The sequence below is a fragment of the Paroedura picta genome, chromosome 2, assembly GCF_049243985.1.
Source record: "Paroedura picta isolate Pp20150507F chromosome 2, Ppicta_v3.0, whole genome shotgun sequence".
Taxonomy (NCBI): domain Eukaryota; kingdom Metazoa; phylum Chordata; class Lepidosauria; order Squamata; family Gekkonidae; genus Paroedura; species Paroedura picta.
Window position 1 is genome coordinate 95,892,013 of NC_135370.1, and position 15,579 is coordinate 95,907,591.

General features: G+C 45.6%; 1 protein-coding gene across 2 annotated transcripts in view; it reads right to left on the bottom strand.

Annotated features, from left to right (window-relative positions):
* DENND2B (DENN domain containing 2B) overlaps positions 1 to 13,852 on the bottom strand; it is a 187,763-nt gene extending 173,911 nt beyond the window's left edge. Inside the window, exon 1 of one of the 2 annotated variants that reach the window (XM_077321740.1) lies at positions 13,708 to 13,852. The gene's annotated coding sequence lies outside the window, so the exon portion shown is untranslated. The remainder of the gene's footprint in view (positions 1 to 13,707) is intronic. The other variant, XM_077321742.1, reaches the window with a different exon arrangement.
* Positions 13,853 to 15,579: the final 1,727 nt, after the last annotated feature.

Genomic DNA, 15,579 nt, shown 5'->3' on the forward strand with positions numbered 1-15,579 from the left:
TACTATGTTCATGGTCCTCTTATGAATCCAAATGATGGCAATTAACTTTGAAACAATACCATATCTAAAGAAGAAGAGCTGATTTTTCTGAAGCCTACTTTTTACTCCCCAAAGGAATCTCAAAAGGCTTACATTCACCTTCTCTTCCTCTCTACATAGCAGACACCCTGCAAGGTGGTAAGACTGAGTGAGCTGAGACAATTGTGATTGACCCAAGGTCACCCAGCTGGCTTCTCATAGGGAATCAAGGCTTTCCAGATGGGAGGCCACCACTCTTAACCATTACACCAAGCTGGCTGTAACTGTGATCCACAGTGAAAGCAATGAAGGGATCTCAAAAACATTTTATGTATGCATAACTGAAGTATTGTGGAAAAGAATCCCTCTTTGTAGGAAGTTTATTTTAAAAGTACTAAACAGTGAATATTTTATTTGCTGAATCAAAACTGAACTGGGCCACCATCAGCATTCTGTAGTAACCAAACGGTAGAAATCATGTTCCCTTCATGGTGGTCTCCAACCAGACGCCCTCCAGCTGTATGTTTAAAGAGGTCCAGCCAGCAACAACTGCCAGCCTGTAAAAGAAATGGCAACATTAGAAATCCTTACTCATTTCCTGGCAACTATGTAGATATTTCACATACAAGATGTGATAGGAATGAAGCTGTGGGACTTGTGTATACAATGTAGGTCAACACACTGGTTCAGTTGTTACCTATTTGCTACAAATTACAAGAGTTCAGATCCAGAATGCACTTTCAGCATTAGTACTTGGATTTAGGGAATATGCAGGGTAATTGCAAATCACAGCAACTTGCAAAGGCACATCCAGGAAATTAAGGGCAATTGAATGTGGTAGCAGCCATATTGCAAGTCATAATTTGTTGGTCCCAGCAGACTACTGGAAATATGGAGTGATAACATTGATTTAATTCAGTTACATGAAGGATTGTTTTCACCTTGGCACCATCCAGGGGCATTCTACTCCAGGTGTACATTTGCATAGATAAATACATTTATTTCTATCCTTTTCAGACATACAAATACTAAGAATTATAACTTAAGTGGATTTATTATTTAGGGGTGTGGATCTTGCTTTGGATATTAGAAGTCTTGGTATCATTAAAGAACATTTGCTTTGCATGCACAAGATACAACATTCAGGGGCTTTTCGCACCGGGATCTTTGTAGCAAATTGGTTGCTGAATGAAAAATCGCCATTTAAAATAGTGGAATTCGTCGTTATGCATACCTGCCTTTGTAGTGGAATCCAGTTGCGTTTTGTAGCGTTTCCCACAGGCTTCCGGTCTCGGCAAAAATCGCTAGAAAGGAAGCGCTCTTGCCAAGCTCGTCCCGCCCCTGGCCGTCAAGCAGCCAATGGGCAGCCGTTAGCATGCTCCCAAACAGCCCCTTTCCCTTTTAGAAAGTTTTTTTTTTAAAAAAACCAGACCCATTGCAACGAATCTGTGTTGATTCGTTGCAACGGAGAGACCCATCCAGCTGCCTGGTGTGTTTGAGCTGTCATTTATTCGTTGCCATGCTCCCTCCGAGTGAAAAAAAAAAATCCCCCCCCTCTCATGGGCCCGATTTTCGGCTGAAAATCCAATGGGCAGCCGTTAGCATGCTTCCAAACAGCCCCTTTCCCTTTAAGAAAGTTTAAAAAAAAAAAAAACCCAGACCCATTGCAATGAATCTGTGTTGATTCGTTGCAACGGAGAGACCCATCCAGCTGCCTGGTGTGTTTGAGCTGTCATTTATTCGTTGCCACGCTCCCTCCGAGTGAAACCCCCCCCCTCTCACGGGCCCGATTTTCGGCTGAATGAATGTGTAAAAAATAAAGGGAAAATACATCAGCAAACGGGCTTCTCTTGTTTGTACTTAGTGACTGAAGGGGAGGGACTGAAGCCGGGGAAGCCTCTAAACAGAGGCTCGCTGGTGCGTTTATCCCCGCTCGCTCTGAGAAAAAAAAAATGGCGATCGCTTCGCCGGAAGATCAGAGGAGAGAACCAGGGGGAGGGACTTTGTAGAAACCGCAACAATGTTAACGCACAGGCCTTTTTCGCTAGTGTTGCAGATTGGTTGCAGGAGTGTATCGCTTTCCGGAGGGTGAATCCACTTTTGGGGATTTCCCTGAAAGCGCTACAAGGAAGCACTTTTTGCAGATCGTTTTCAGGTGTGTGGCAGATTGTCAACGACGTTGTGCATAACAGCAAATCAGTAGCATTTTCAATTGGCAACCATTGTGCGATTTTGAAGGCGTGCGAAAAGCCCCTCAGTTTCCAGCCATTCTAGTTTAAAGGATCTCGGGTAAGATCAGAAAAGATAATCTAGCCCAAGATTTTTGAGACCTGTATCAGTAACAGTTGATAATATTGAGCCAGTTGAAACAATGCTCTGGTTTGGTATAAAGCAGGTTCATATATTAGATAATTACAAACATTTGTTTGTATATCTGTGAGCTTTGGGATATTTACAAAATATATCTGGTATGGTCAATATTCATATACTAAATGACAACAGACACATTTTAGAAATACATTTATCATATGTCCATATCTAGAAAGTCATACACCTCCTAGACAGACATATATCTATATTTCCATACCTAAACAACTACCTTTTAGAATTAGATCACATAATCCAAATATCCTTGCTACAGTATTTGCTGATGTATAAGACTACTTTTTCCCCCTGAAAAACATGCCTCCAATTGGGGGGGTCGTCCTATACACCGGGTGCACTTCAGTTGGGATAGACATAGCTGCCCATAGTGGCCCATAGTACTGTAATGTAATGTAACAAACTCTATATTTTGAGTGGAAATCATAGAATCATAGAATCATAGAGTTGGAAGAGGCCATACAGGCCATACATGTTGGGGGGTCGTCTTATACGCCCAGTCGTCTTGTACACCGGCAAATACGGTACATAGTATTTGCTCCATTTTTTTCTAACCATCTATCCCAGCTGCTTCTGCAAAATTCATGTGTCATTTTGCCATCCCTTCTGTCATATCCATACATTATAACTATTGGTTTTGATATCAATATTGGAAGTATGATTTAACTTGCACACTTGCATTGCTCTGATCTCTAGCTCTTAAAGAAATTCTACTGCCATACTTAGTAGAATATGCAGAAATGCAGAATGTGCACCATTCACATAAATCTCTACTCATTCTATACTAGTTCTTGCTGCGTTGTAGGTCTAGTGTGTGGTGATATTTCTAGATTTCTTATTGTTTCATTTTGTCTTTGTTCTATATTCCTATTCTTTCTTCTTGATTGTTGCTTGCTACTGGGCTCTTCCTGATTTGCAGGTCTGTTATCACCATGGAAATTTCCTGGCAAATAGAGCTTGGCTTCATGGCCTCTAACTCTCCTGTAGCATAGGATTTAATGCTCGATTTCCAATCATACAATCCAAATATCATCAAATTGTGTTTAGAACATGGGAAGAATGACTAGGGACTCTAACCTTTAACTGAGAGTCAGCAATAAGACCAGTAATTTTTGGGTTTTTCTAATGTTGCCAGGAATGCTATACACGTAAAGAATTTCTACATGGGTGATCAGCAGATATGATGCCAAGTATGTAGTTTTCCAGTTTCTTCAGCGAACCTCACTCAGGGCTGCTTCACAAGTGATGCATTTCCAACTGGAGAACACTTCTAGGCAGGAAATGGCATGTCACTGGCATATAAAGTTAAAGTCCTGTATGCATATGCTGGGCAGTCAGGGACAGTCTCAGTTCCACAGGACATAGATTCATAGAATCACAGAATCATAGAGTTGGAAGGGGCCATACAGGCCATCTAGTCCAACCCCCTGCTCAACGCAGGATCAGCCCAAAGCATCCTAAAGCATCCAAGAAAAGTGTGTATCCAACCTTTGCTTGAAGACTGCCAGTGAGGGGGAGTTCACCACCTCCTTAGGCAGCCTATTCCACTGCTGAACTACTTGACTGTGAAATTTCCCCCCCTGATATCTAGCCTATATCGTTGTAGTTTAAACCCATTACTACGCGTCCTTTCCCCTGCAGCCAACGGAAACAGCATCCTGCCTTCCTCCAAGTGACAACTTTTCAAATACTTAAAGACGGCTATCATGTCCCCTCTCAACCTCCTTTTCTCCAGGTTGAACATTCCTCAACCTATCTTCATAGGGCTTGATCCCTTGGCCCCAGATCATCCTCGTCGCTCTCCTCTGTACCCTTTCAATTTTAACTACGTCCTTCTTGAAGTGAGGCCTCCAGAACTGCACACAGTACTCCAGGTGTGGTCTGACAAGTGCCATATACAATGGGACTATGACACCTTGTGATTTTGATGTGATGCCCCTGTTGATGCAGCCCCTAATGGCATTTGCCTTTTTTTTTACCCTTGCATCACACTGCCTGCTCATGTTTACAATCCACAAGTACCCCAAGGTCTCGTTCACACACAGTGTTACCTAGAAGCGTATCCCCCATCCAGTAAACATGCTTTTCATTTTTCTGACCCAGATGCAGAACTTTACACTTATCTTTATTAAATTGCATCTTGTTCTCATTTGCCCATTTTTCCATTGAGTTCAGATCTTGTTGAACTCTGTCTCTGAACATGAACTCATGTTCAGGCAGCAAATTATGCCAAAAGAGATGACCATATAATCAACATGCCATCTTTACTCTATCTCCACTGCTAGCTTTGCCCACACTATGAAGCTGTCTTCAGTGAATCCAGCTCACTTGAAGGTGATCTCCTTGGCACTAATGGTCAGAAGGGCCCTTTTGATTTTCTCAAGGCAGAGAATTGTACTGGGAATACCATAACTTAGTTAAAAGTTCACAGGCACCCACAATCCTACAGGGAAAATTTAGGTTCCAACAGCAGACAGCATATACCATACTAAAACTGAATACCCAGCTTGCCAACAAGAAGTATGGGTGTAGAATTGCCATCATTTGCCTAGTCTTATCACCTGGGAGTGGGAAGAACACATAACATTTGTCACGGGTACTCCTGTCATTTTAGCTGAGTTTAAAAAGAAACGTGAAAGCAAAGAATCATTGGAATTCTTCAGTCATGGATAAGAGCTCTCTTCTTGTACTCTCTTGAGAAATGTTGCCAGGTGTAATGGAAAGTTCCCAAGAAGTGACACTTCCTGCTACCTTTCGGTTAGGAACAGCTCTTGCCTGGAACAACTGCAGTGGAGGCAGGGGCAAGTAGCCCCCCATATTAGGCTCCACCCACTTGAACATCTTCCCGGTGCTGCTGCTAAGGGATACTTGGCTTTTATTTGGAAGCAGGGAAACCAAAGAACAAGAGCAAGACAAACCTTTTGAACAATGAAGGAAGCAATGTACATGATCTTTCCTCAGGCATGGGTAAATCCCTTACATGCAAAAGGATTCCCCACAAAGTTATTTCTTCCATGCCCTTGTGGCATGAACACATGAGCCTGCATAGAAACAGCACACCAGAGCATTACAGTAAATGGGAGGTCTAGGTATCATGCATAGACCTGTTCTGCTGTAAACCATAATAAATATACATTGACATTATGCATAGACCTTCTGGTCTTTGTAATGTCCTGTATTTATCTTCTACATGCTCTTGCATGTCCAGAGAGGGGAAGGAAAATGTCAGGTTTTCTTAAACCCTATGGGGATTCCTCCACATGCAGGCATTGTGCCCTGTCTCCCATTGTGTGCAATATTACAAATTTAATATGCAATGAAAAATTACGTATCTAAAACCCACCAGGACTCCATTCCTACATAGCCTCAGTCCCTGTAGGAATTAGTTCTTATGACAAGTGTGATCATTATGATATAATAGAAACTGTGTGGGCCGTTTCCTCCTTATCACTTCCAAGGAGTTATTCATTCTTGCCTGGAACTAACTGGAAAGATGCAACACTCGTGTTTCTGTGTCTTACAGTATTTTGAATCTGACAGACTTTTGTGTGCTTTAAATCAGTTTTGTCAAGGCAAATGGTTAACAACGTTTCATCCAACAGCCTAAATCTTAAAACAGCTCTTATTTCTTAACTCTGTTTCAGCAGTTCCAGTCACTCAGATCCCACTCAGCTGTATTTAGCGGTAATTAAATAAGGGGGTTGAGATTCCCCAGTGACTCTTCCCAGAGGGTCCTAGATGTTTATAGAACACAATGAAAACAATAAAGAGGATAGAAATCCTGCTAGTCCATCAAGTCCTTGGCACAGGTCCTCAACGCGGAATACATTGACATGGTGCTGTAGCATCAATGTGTTGTGCAATGATTTACAGACTGTGATTAATAACGAGTCCCACACTTCCTTAGGAAGATACTTTTGCAGAACTGTCTGTTTTTAAAAGGAAAACATCAAGTTTCTCTTGGTACCTTAGGAGCGACTGGGGGGTTGTCTGTGGGGTAAGTCAGTATCAGGGAAGAATGGCAACCGAAATTTACACAGTTCATGGTAAGAGTGAGACGGGAGGGGAGATACTGATTGTGAATGTGCCCTATATCCCTATGCAGGGTCAGCAGCATTTACAGGCAGAATAGATTCTGGATCTTCTTTAGATCAGGACTTTTCTGGCCAGATGGTTCTGCCACAATATCTGAGCAAGCAGCAAGATTAAATGATTGACTGGAGAGACAGACAGAGATCAGTTCCAGGAGGCAGTCCAAACAGATGTAGAAACAGAAGGAAGCAGAACTGAAGAAGAGTTGGTTCTTATATGCCGCTTTTCTCCAAAGGAATCTCAAAGCAGCTTACAGTCGCCTTCCCTTTCCTCTCCCCACAACAGACACCCTGTGAAGTGGGTGAGGCTGAGAGAGCCCTGATATCACTGCTCAGTCAGAACAGTTTTATCAGTGCTATGGCGAGCCCAAGGCCACCCAGCTGCCTGCATGTGGGGGAGCAGGGAATCAAACCCAGCTTGCCATATTAGAAATCCGTGCTCCCAACCACTACACCAAGCAGGCTCAAAGAGGTTGCCTGGGCCAGAGCAAAAGCTGGTAAGGAAGAACTAGCCTGTGAGCTACATCTGTATCTAAAGACCATATGTGCTAGCAGGAAGTGAAGTGTAAATAGGATTAGAAGAGCAAAGTGTCTGATCACAGTGGAGAAGAGGGGAGCAAGGCAATGACTGGGTAAAACATGGGCCACAGAAAGCCTCTGAATTCTGACAGACATGGCAGTTCAAGGAATAGTATTCCAGTCTCCTCCCAAGAGATCTATGACTTCAGTTTGCTCAAGGCTGAGGGCCCTGACAATAAGATGTTATACATTTCCAACAGCTTGGTGTAGTGGTTAGGAGTGTTGGCTTCTAATCTAGCGACCTGGAACCTGCTAACCATTTTCATTATGCTATATGCGAATTTATTCTCACACACTGCCTGTAAATTTGAACTGGTTACTACCATTCCATGACATGGTATCTGAGAAAGTGTGCATACACACAGAAGCTCACACTTTGAATAAGATTTTGTTGGTCTTAAAGGTGCCACTGGACTCCAAATTTGTTCTGTTGCTTCAGACCAACAAGTCTACCCACTAGAACCCACCCCAGGAAAACAGGCCTAAAGATAGAAAGCAGCTATGCCAGGGGGAAGCCTTGTGACTGCAATGGAGAGGGGCAAAGGAAGGAAGAGGTAAGTGTAAAAGGAGGCTCCAAGCCCGAAGTCAGAGAAACAGTGGAGAGGTAAAGGTAAAGGTAAAGGTACCCCCTGTGCAAGCACCGAGTCATATCTGACCCTTGGGGTGACGCCCTCCGGCGTTTTCATGGCAGACTCAATACGGGGTGGTTTGCCAGTGCCTTCCCCAGTCATTACCGTTTACCCCCCAGCAAGCTGGGTACTCATTTTACCGACCTTGGAAGGATGGAAGGCTGAGTCAACCTTGAGCCGGCTGCTGGGATTGAACTCCCAACCTCATGAGCAAAGCTTTCAGACGGCTGCCTTACCACTCTGTGCCACAAGAGGCTCTTGAGTGGAGAGGTAGTGATGCTAATTCCTTCTTTGTCAGGGTGTTGAACTGATGCTCTCTGCTGGACTAACCCCCATTGTGAGGCCTCTGGGAGTGTCCCAGCCAAGGCACACTTGACAACAGGAGGTGACATCAACCCAGGGGCTGCTGATGGATCTGACAAGTTCATATCCAGTTTGCAAGACAAACAATTACAATCTGCAGTAGTAGTAAATGTGAGCAGCATCCCTCATGAATTTACATCACAGAATTTCCTTGAAAATTTCACTAATTTTAGTATGTTGTTTGGGGCTTGTGATGAAATTGTGCTGATGATACTCCCCTAATCACTCTAGATTAGGATTGTGCACAGTGGCATCCGAATCGGCCATTCCAAGTTGCTGCAGCCACACCGCAGTGGGGAGGGGAGGCATGGGCACCAGTGCGTAACTCAGTGCACCGGTGCCCACGCCTCCTCCCCGTACAGTGTGCCGCTGGCTGTGTCGGCCTAGAATGGCCAATTTGGGCACCGCAGTGCATAACCCTCCAAATAATGGTTAGAATGAAACATAAGAACCAGAATCAACTTTCCCTCCAGCTACCATCTGAGATCTCCATCTGAGACCAACGAAGATCAGCTAGGATCCTTGATCCCAGTTTCCAAACCTACATACTGAACAGCGGGGGGAAAGTTGACGTTTTATGGTTTGCCATCTTTTTTAGTGTGATTTTATATTGTTTTTAAGGGTATTGTTGGGGATTTTATTATATTTTATTCATTCTTGTAAACCGCCACAAGACACTGTGAGCGGCGGTATATGAATATAATTATAAATAAAATAAACACCCAGAAGGATGGTCATGCCAAGGAAAGCCAGCACTCTTCATGTGGTCATTGGCCCTTGGAATATTGACTTCATCCTGCCCACCAAAATGGGCCCGTATCTTAGTAGTGTAACTAGCTCTATAAAGCAGCCACTCAAACAAACCTCAAGGAAACCACAACATCTGCTGGAGGTGTACACAAGCTTTTGAGGTTCAAAGTACCCTGTGTTGAATTTTGCTTCCTCCCTGGTTCATGAAGGAATCTATTTATTCAAGAAATTGCATAGTCTTTGCCAACAGAAGCTAATCTAATAAAAGATCTCTTCTTACTCTGTAATCAACACTGCAGTGGTTTCCTATATACTAAATCATGTGTACACAACTAAAGGGGTAGCTAGAAAGATTCTCAGAAGGCAAGACAGAACTAGATCCAATGACAACACATGCGAGTTAAGACAAATGGCATTTCCTGTTCCATTAGTCATTCCTTTTCAAGTTGAATTTTCCATTATCACTATTGATGTAAATATGTTTTTTACAGCCAGGTAAAATTATTTTAAATATTTTCCTGGTATACATACAATAGGAAAACACTAAATGGAGCTGGGGCAGATCATTTTGGTAATATGTAACTGTAAAGTAAGGGGGATCATAGGTCATTTGCTTGTCTTGGTTATCACTGTGGAAACATATGGAGCACCAGACTTTCCAGTTATAGTAGCTGGTCAGTCCAGAGAACCATAGGTGCAGCAGAGTGTTACATGCAAACTGTTGTATTCTTTTCGGAGCAGAAAGCAGAGAGCTAAAGAGTCTCACACTGCAAATCAGCTCTTTGGTGATCAGAAGCAGAGGAAACTTGCTTGAGGCATCCCTTTGTCCCCCCCCCTCCGCATATTTACTGGTAACTCTAAGCCACCCATAACTGATCGACTATTATAGGAGGGACATGTCCAGTGCAATACATTGCTTGAAATAATCTCTTTAAGAGTAACAGAGTTAGACTGGAGGAACTCTTCACAGGACTAAGACTTTGAGATGGTTCATAAATCATTTTCTCCAGAGGAACTGACATCTGCAAGTTGGCTGTAATTCTGGGTGACCTCCACTCCCCCTACCTGGAGGTTGGCAACCCTAGTTCCCTTGGAGGAGGTGGCAGTTTTGGAGGGTGGAGTCTATGGCTTTACAGTTCTCTGCTGCAACTTACCAGGGCCACCATTTGGCATGGCAGGGGGCTGCCGGGGAGCCACGGTGAGAGGCAGCTGGGGGGAGCATACGCGCTGCGTGGAGCAGCACACATGTGGCAGCCGGGAGGAGAGGTGGGCTGGCACACACCTATAAAGGGTGCCACATATGCTAAGCCTGCCGTCTCTGCCTGAGCCACCGCCGGAGTTTCCCTCCTCAAATCCTAGGGCAATTCTGCACATTAAAAAAAATAGTGTTACACCAGCAAAATGGCATAGAGCTAAAAATAATTGCACCTCCAGCCACTCCTCACCTTCTGGCTCTCTTGACTTTTGTCTGCTGCCTTTGTGTGCTCCTTATACTCCACATGCCTGTTTGAAATGGTGGGAGAGTAACGCGCTTTACACACAACTTTCTTCTGCCTCTCAATCAAGCCAGGCAGCCAGTCCCCTTTCTCCATGTTTTAAAGGGCCTGCGGTGCCAGCTAATTTTTAAAAAATTGAAACACCTATGCATCTAATCATAGATGCATAGTGCTTTTTTTAATGCCACCCCTTATGGAATCACGAGTCTGTAATCATTAAAAAATTAATCTTGTTCCTGATTTGGGGGGGGGGGGTTAGAGAGGCATGCTGGAGAATTTCCAACCTGGAACTGGCAATTATAGCTAGGCCTGGCCCAAATGAGCCCTATTTCCATCAGGGCCCTAATCTTCTCTGGGAGCTCATTCCACCAGGTGGGGGCCAGAACAAAGAATGCTCTGGCCCTGGGCGAGGCCAGGCAGACTTCTTTCGGGCCAAGGACCATTAGTAGGTTGGTGGTGGTGGTGGAGCATAGAGCTCTTTTGGGGGCATAGGCAGGGAGGCGGTCCCTCAGGTACACTGGACCCTGACTGCATATGGCCTTGAAAGTAATTACCAGAACCTTTAGTCTGATCCAGAATTCAACTGGCAACCACTGCAGTTGGTGGAGAATGGGCTGGATGTGGGACCTCCATGGTATGGCTGTGAGGATCCTGGCCACTGCATTTTGGACCAGCTGTAGTTTCCGGGTCAAGGCTAAGGGCAGGCCTGCATAGTGCAAGTTACAGAAGTCCAGTCTAGAGGTGACCGTCACATGGATCACTGTGGCTAGGTGTTCCGGAGCCAGGTAGGGCACTAGTAGCTTGGCTTGGCAGAGACGGTAAAATGCCAGTCGCGCTTCCCTTTGTGACCTGGGCTTCCACTGTGAGGGAAGCATCCAGAATCATGCCCAGGTTCCTGGTGTAGTGAGCTCTACACCATCCAGGGTGGGCAGACATGCTTCCTCACATGCCCCCTTCTTACCCAGCCACAGGACCTCCGTCTTTGAAGGCTTGAGCTTTAGACTAGCGATCCCCAACCTGTGGGCTGCGGACCACATGTGGTCCATCGACTAACTGGAGGTGGGCCGCGAAGGACACCTTCTTCCCCCACCCCCCAGCCCTTTAATTCATCCATGATCCGGCAGGCGCACATGGGACTACCTTGTTGCAGAGAAACAAGCTCAGGGTTCCCATCGATTTGTCATTGTCATGAGTTAAAATTTCCACGAAAATAAAATGTTCCTTATGTTCATTGTTGTGGCGTGTGTGTATCTTATTTTGAAGGGATGTTTAAACATTACCATAGTGACCAGAGTCAGAGAGCGTTAGGGCAGTGGTTCAGAGTAGAGGAGTAAACTACCCCCCCCCCCCCACTGGGCCTCAGTAAAATTGTCAAGCGTTGAGTGGTCCCCGGTGATAAAAAGGTTGGGGACCACTGCTTTAGACGACTGCTTGAGCCATCTCAAGCACTTACAAAAGGACTTACAAAAATCAAGCCTGGAATAGTGTGGTTTCCTAGCAACAAGCAATTAAGGGAATGTATTGCTTAAAGCTACAGATGCCCCTTTTATCTTTTTGAGGTTTCTTTAAAAAAACACATTTTTTTGTGTTTTAGATTTCATTCACAACTCCAGTAATTGGATTTAAATATCCACAGATTTGGCCAACCTGGCTATTAGCATATAGATTTTTAGAAATTAGTATTCATCTTGGTGAGAGGAATATTGTATCTTAGTTTCATTTTTTAAATCATTGTTTGACATACTTGTCTCATTCATATTGACTACCCCAATACCTATTCAAAGAACTGCTTAACTAATTGTATGCACACAAGAGTACTTGAGGTTTTGCATTTCTTTCATAGTAATCACCCAGTCTTAGCAGAACTCTGAAAATGAAATGTATTCCAAATAATCTGTTGATATGGATCCTCTGTTCAAAGCAAAAAGTTATATGTATGTGGAGGTACAACCTGTATCCTCTTGAGCTTGGCTGAAGTGGCTGTCTGGGGAAATTCCATCCCATTCCACCCAACTATTCTCACCATCACAAGCTGTTATTGCAGGATTTGTTAATCATTCCCCAAGGAAAAAGAAAAACTTTCCAGGAGAGGATAAGGCAGAAGAGGGGTGATACAGTGAAGCCCTCCAGAGCTCTAGAGGCAATGTCACCCATCCACTCTGGTCTTCCAAATATGCTACTGCCTAGCACAGACCCTCTTACACCAAACGTTGAAAGTAGAAGGATCTGTACCAATACGTAATTCCTTCCTTGACTTGCGTGACCTGGTTGCTCCTTAGACTGAATGAGGCAAGCTCTTGGTTACAGCCCAGACTCTAGTCATGACATCTGATTTCCCCTCTCTCCCTCTCTCTCTCTCTCTCTGAAGGAACAGCCAAAGGAACTCCCTCAACAATTTAGCTAAATCTGCCATGGGACCACAACAGCTGATAGAGCTTTGCTGTGCGAACAAGCACAAAACAGGAAGCAAATGCTAACCTACATCTCATCCATCCATGTATACAGGAGGGAATACTTATGGTTGGAATCTCAATGGGGAATGTGCAGAAGATTCAACTGAAGCCTTTTCCTGTTCGTTAGCATTCACACAGACATACACACACGGTTGTCTGTCCCTATGGAGATCGACAATAACGTATCATACCTGAAATATTTTTGGTCCCATTGCAGAGGGGGTAGGGTTTATCTAAATTCAGAGTCTGCCTCCCTGACACTATGGAAAGAGGTATGCCAGTGTCCAACATTCCAGTCTGTCTCTCAGGTCGTTAAAAAAAAGGCAAAATAGTTGCAGAGTCATTTTGTTTCTAAATAGTTTTCCCAAAGAAATCAAGAGGTCATGTTAGTATCTTGAGCAGTGACTTCCTACTTGAGTAAGTAATACCCATTAACATATCCTAGCAATATTTATAAGTGGATAGGAATGCAATCCAAAGAATCTCGCCAGACTAAAATGCAGCCAGATTTCCTCCCCAAGCGTCTAAACGGTGGGAAACGTCTGGGAAAACCCAGGAAACGTGGTATGGAAGCGCCACCTACCCACCGACGCTCGATGGTGCAGGGCGATTGCGGGGGGGGGGGGGGGGACGCGCTGCCTCCAGTCCCATAAAGTTGCGCTAAATCCCTCCAAACAAACTGCCGAGAAATCCGAACTGAAACACACACACACACACACACACACACACACGGCGCATGCCATCCCAGGAAAGCCGCAACGCGCTCTCCAGATGCCGCCTCTTGAGCAGCCGCCTCTCCCTCCGGCCAAAGCCGCCGCTTCGCTCCATTGTTCTCCCCAGCCCAAAGTCAGGAGCCCATCGAAACACGCCGAGTCGCTTCCTGCGGGATCGAGCCCGCAGGCGCCGCTTCTGCCCTGCCGCGTCCCAGCCCGCCAGCGCCTCTTACCTAGGCGGCGGCGGCGGCGGCGGCGGAGGCTGCTGCGCTCCGCGGGAAGAAGACAGCGGTGGTGTCCAGCGGCGGCCGCTGCCTGGCTGAACAAGGACGCCTCCAGTCCGCCGAGCTCCTCGCTTGGCCAGATGGAACTGTCTCCTCCTCCCCCCCCCTATTTTTTTTTTTTTTATTTAAGACGCTGGGAAAGGGGGGGGGGAGGCAGAGAAATATGCGGAGGCAGGAAGTGGCGAGGCGGCCGGATTAATGGGAACCACCAGGGAGCGAGGCAGCGGCCGGCCAAGAGACCTGCTCCCTGCTCCCGAGGCTGGCTCGGCAGGGGCCAGGGGGGCCAAGGCCTGGGCATCTTCCGCGCGCAGCCCCCCAGCATTTCTCCGAAGCAAATGGGGCGGGCTCCTCGCGGGAGTTCTTCCTGGGATGGCATCCAGCGTTGGCAGCGCCGCACAATGGCAACTGGCGACTGGAGAGGAAAGGTGGCCATCGGCGACTGGACAGCATGAGGAGCAAGGGGCAGTGATTTCCCCCGGCTCTCAAAGGCTCTCCCTGGCCAGGACCATCTGGTTCCAATCCCTTCTAAAAGCAGCTCTGTTCTTAGGCATGCAAACTCGGAAAGCATGTCGGGAAGGGGGGGGGGGGACTCCGGGCTTTCTTTTCATGTAAGGTTGACAGCTCGGGGTTGGGAAATACCTGGAGATTTTGAGTGTGAAGCCAGGAGTGAGTGGGATATGGGGCTGGGAAGGACCTCATGGGAGAATAATGCTATGGAGTCCACGCTCCAAGGCGACCATTTTCTCCAAGCGAACTGATCTCTGTGACCTGAAGATGAGCTGTAAAACGGGGGGGGGGGGTCCCCAGGTTCTACCTGGGGACTGGCATCCCTATTTCCATGCCATCATCTGCAGTTGGGGGGGAGCCATCACCCCAAGCCATGCAGACCTACATAGGAGTCAGACTGGTTCTACCTCCCTTAACACAACCAGTTGTTTAGTTGCCTTCTGCCATCCTCTCTACAAACGCTCAAGCATCTCTTGGGCACCTTCAAGTGTAACCAAGATACAGAGCAGGAAGAGACTACTCAGCCAGGTGAGGAAGGACCCATTCTTCACTGGGGTCCCAAGCATTAGCCTCTCCCTTCTGAGGACAGAATCACTACCAACATGAACCAGAATGTGCCTGAGTTTTTCAGTCACTAAATTGGGCGAGGACTGTCAGAATTCCCTTTTTTAAAAGAAGCTGGAAAGGAGGCAAAGGCAAAGAATGTCACCTTTTGGACATTCATGGTTAAAATGTATGACCATTTCATTGTGATGTTTTTCTCCCACCATTTCTATAAAAAAAAAACACTACAGTCATACCCAAGTGTCATATTCTAGTAGAGCTCCTCAATAAGCAGACTCCCAGCTAAAGAAATCTCTTTATTAAAGGGTTAATGAACCAGCACATGAGTAATTGAGGCCTACAAACAATAACCCAAATTTAAGATGTTCCCAACCTCACCTTCTCAGCACTCCTTGGCACCAAAACCCAGGTGCATTCCCACATAGCCAGCCCACAAAAACGAAAGGGAGTTAGTACCGACTGCTATTCAAGGACAGAGAAGATAGCCAGAAAGGCCCAAAGAGACTTTGGGGGAATGTAACTGCCAGCCTCCTCAGAGTTACAAAGTTAAAACAACATCCTTTACAATACCCAGCCACCCCTGAGTCTGTTCAAGCTAAGCTAGCAAAAGCTACTTTAAAACAAAATAACATCACCATGAACATTTATAGAGCAAAACATCAATATAGTGTAGACAGACTGCGTAGACACTACAACTGTACATCCCTTACCCCATCACATGTACCCTGTTAATTTCTTCTAGCTGAATCT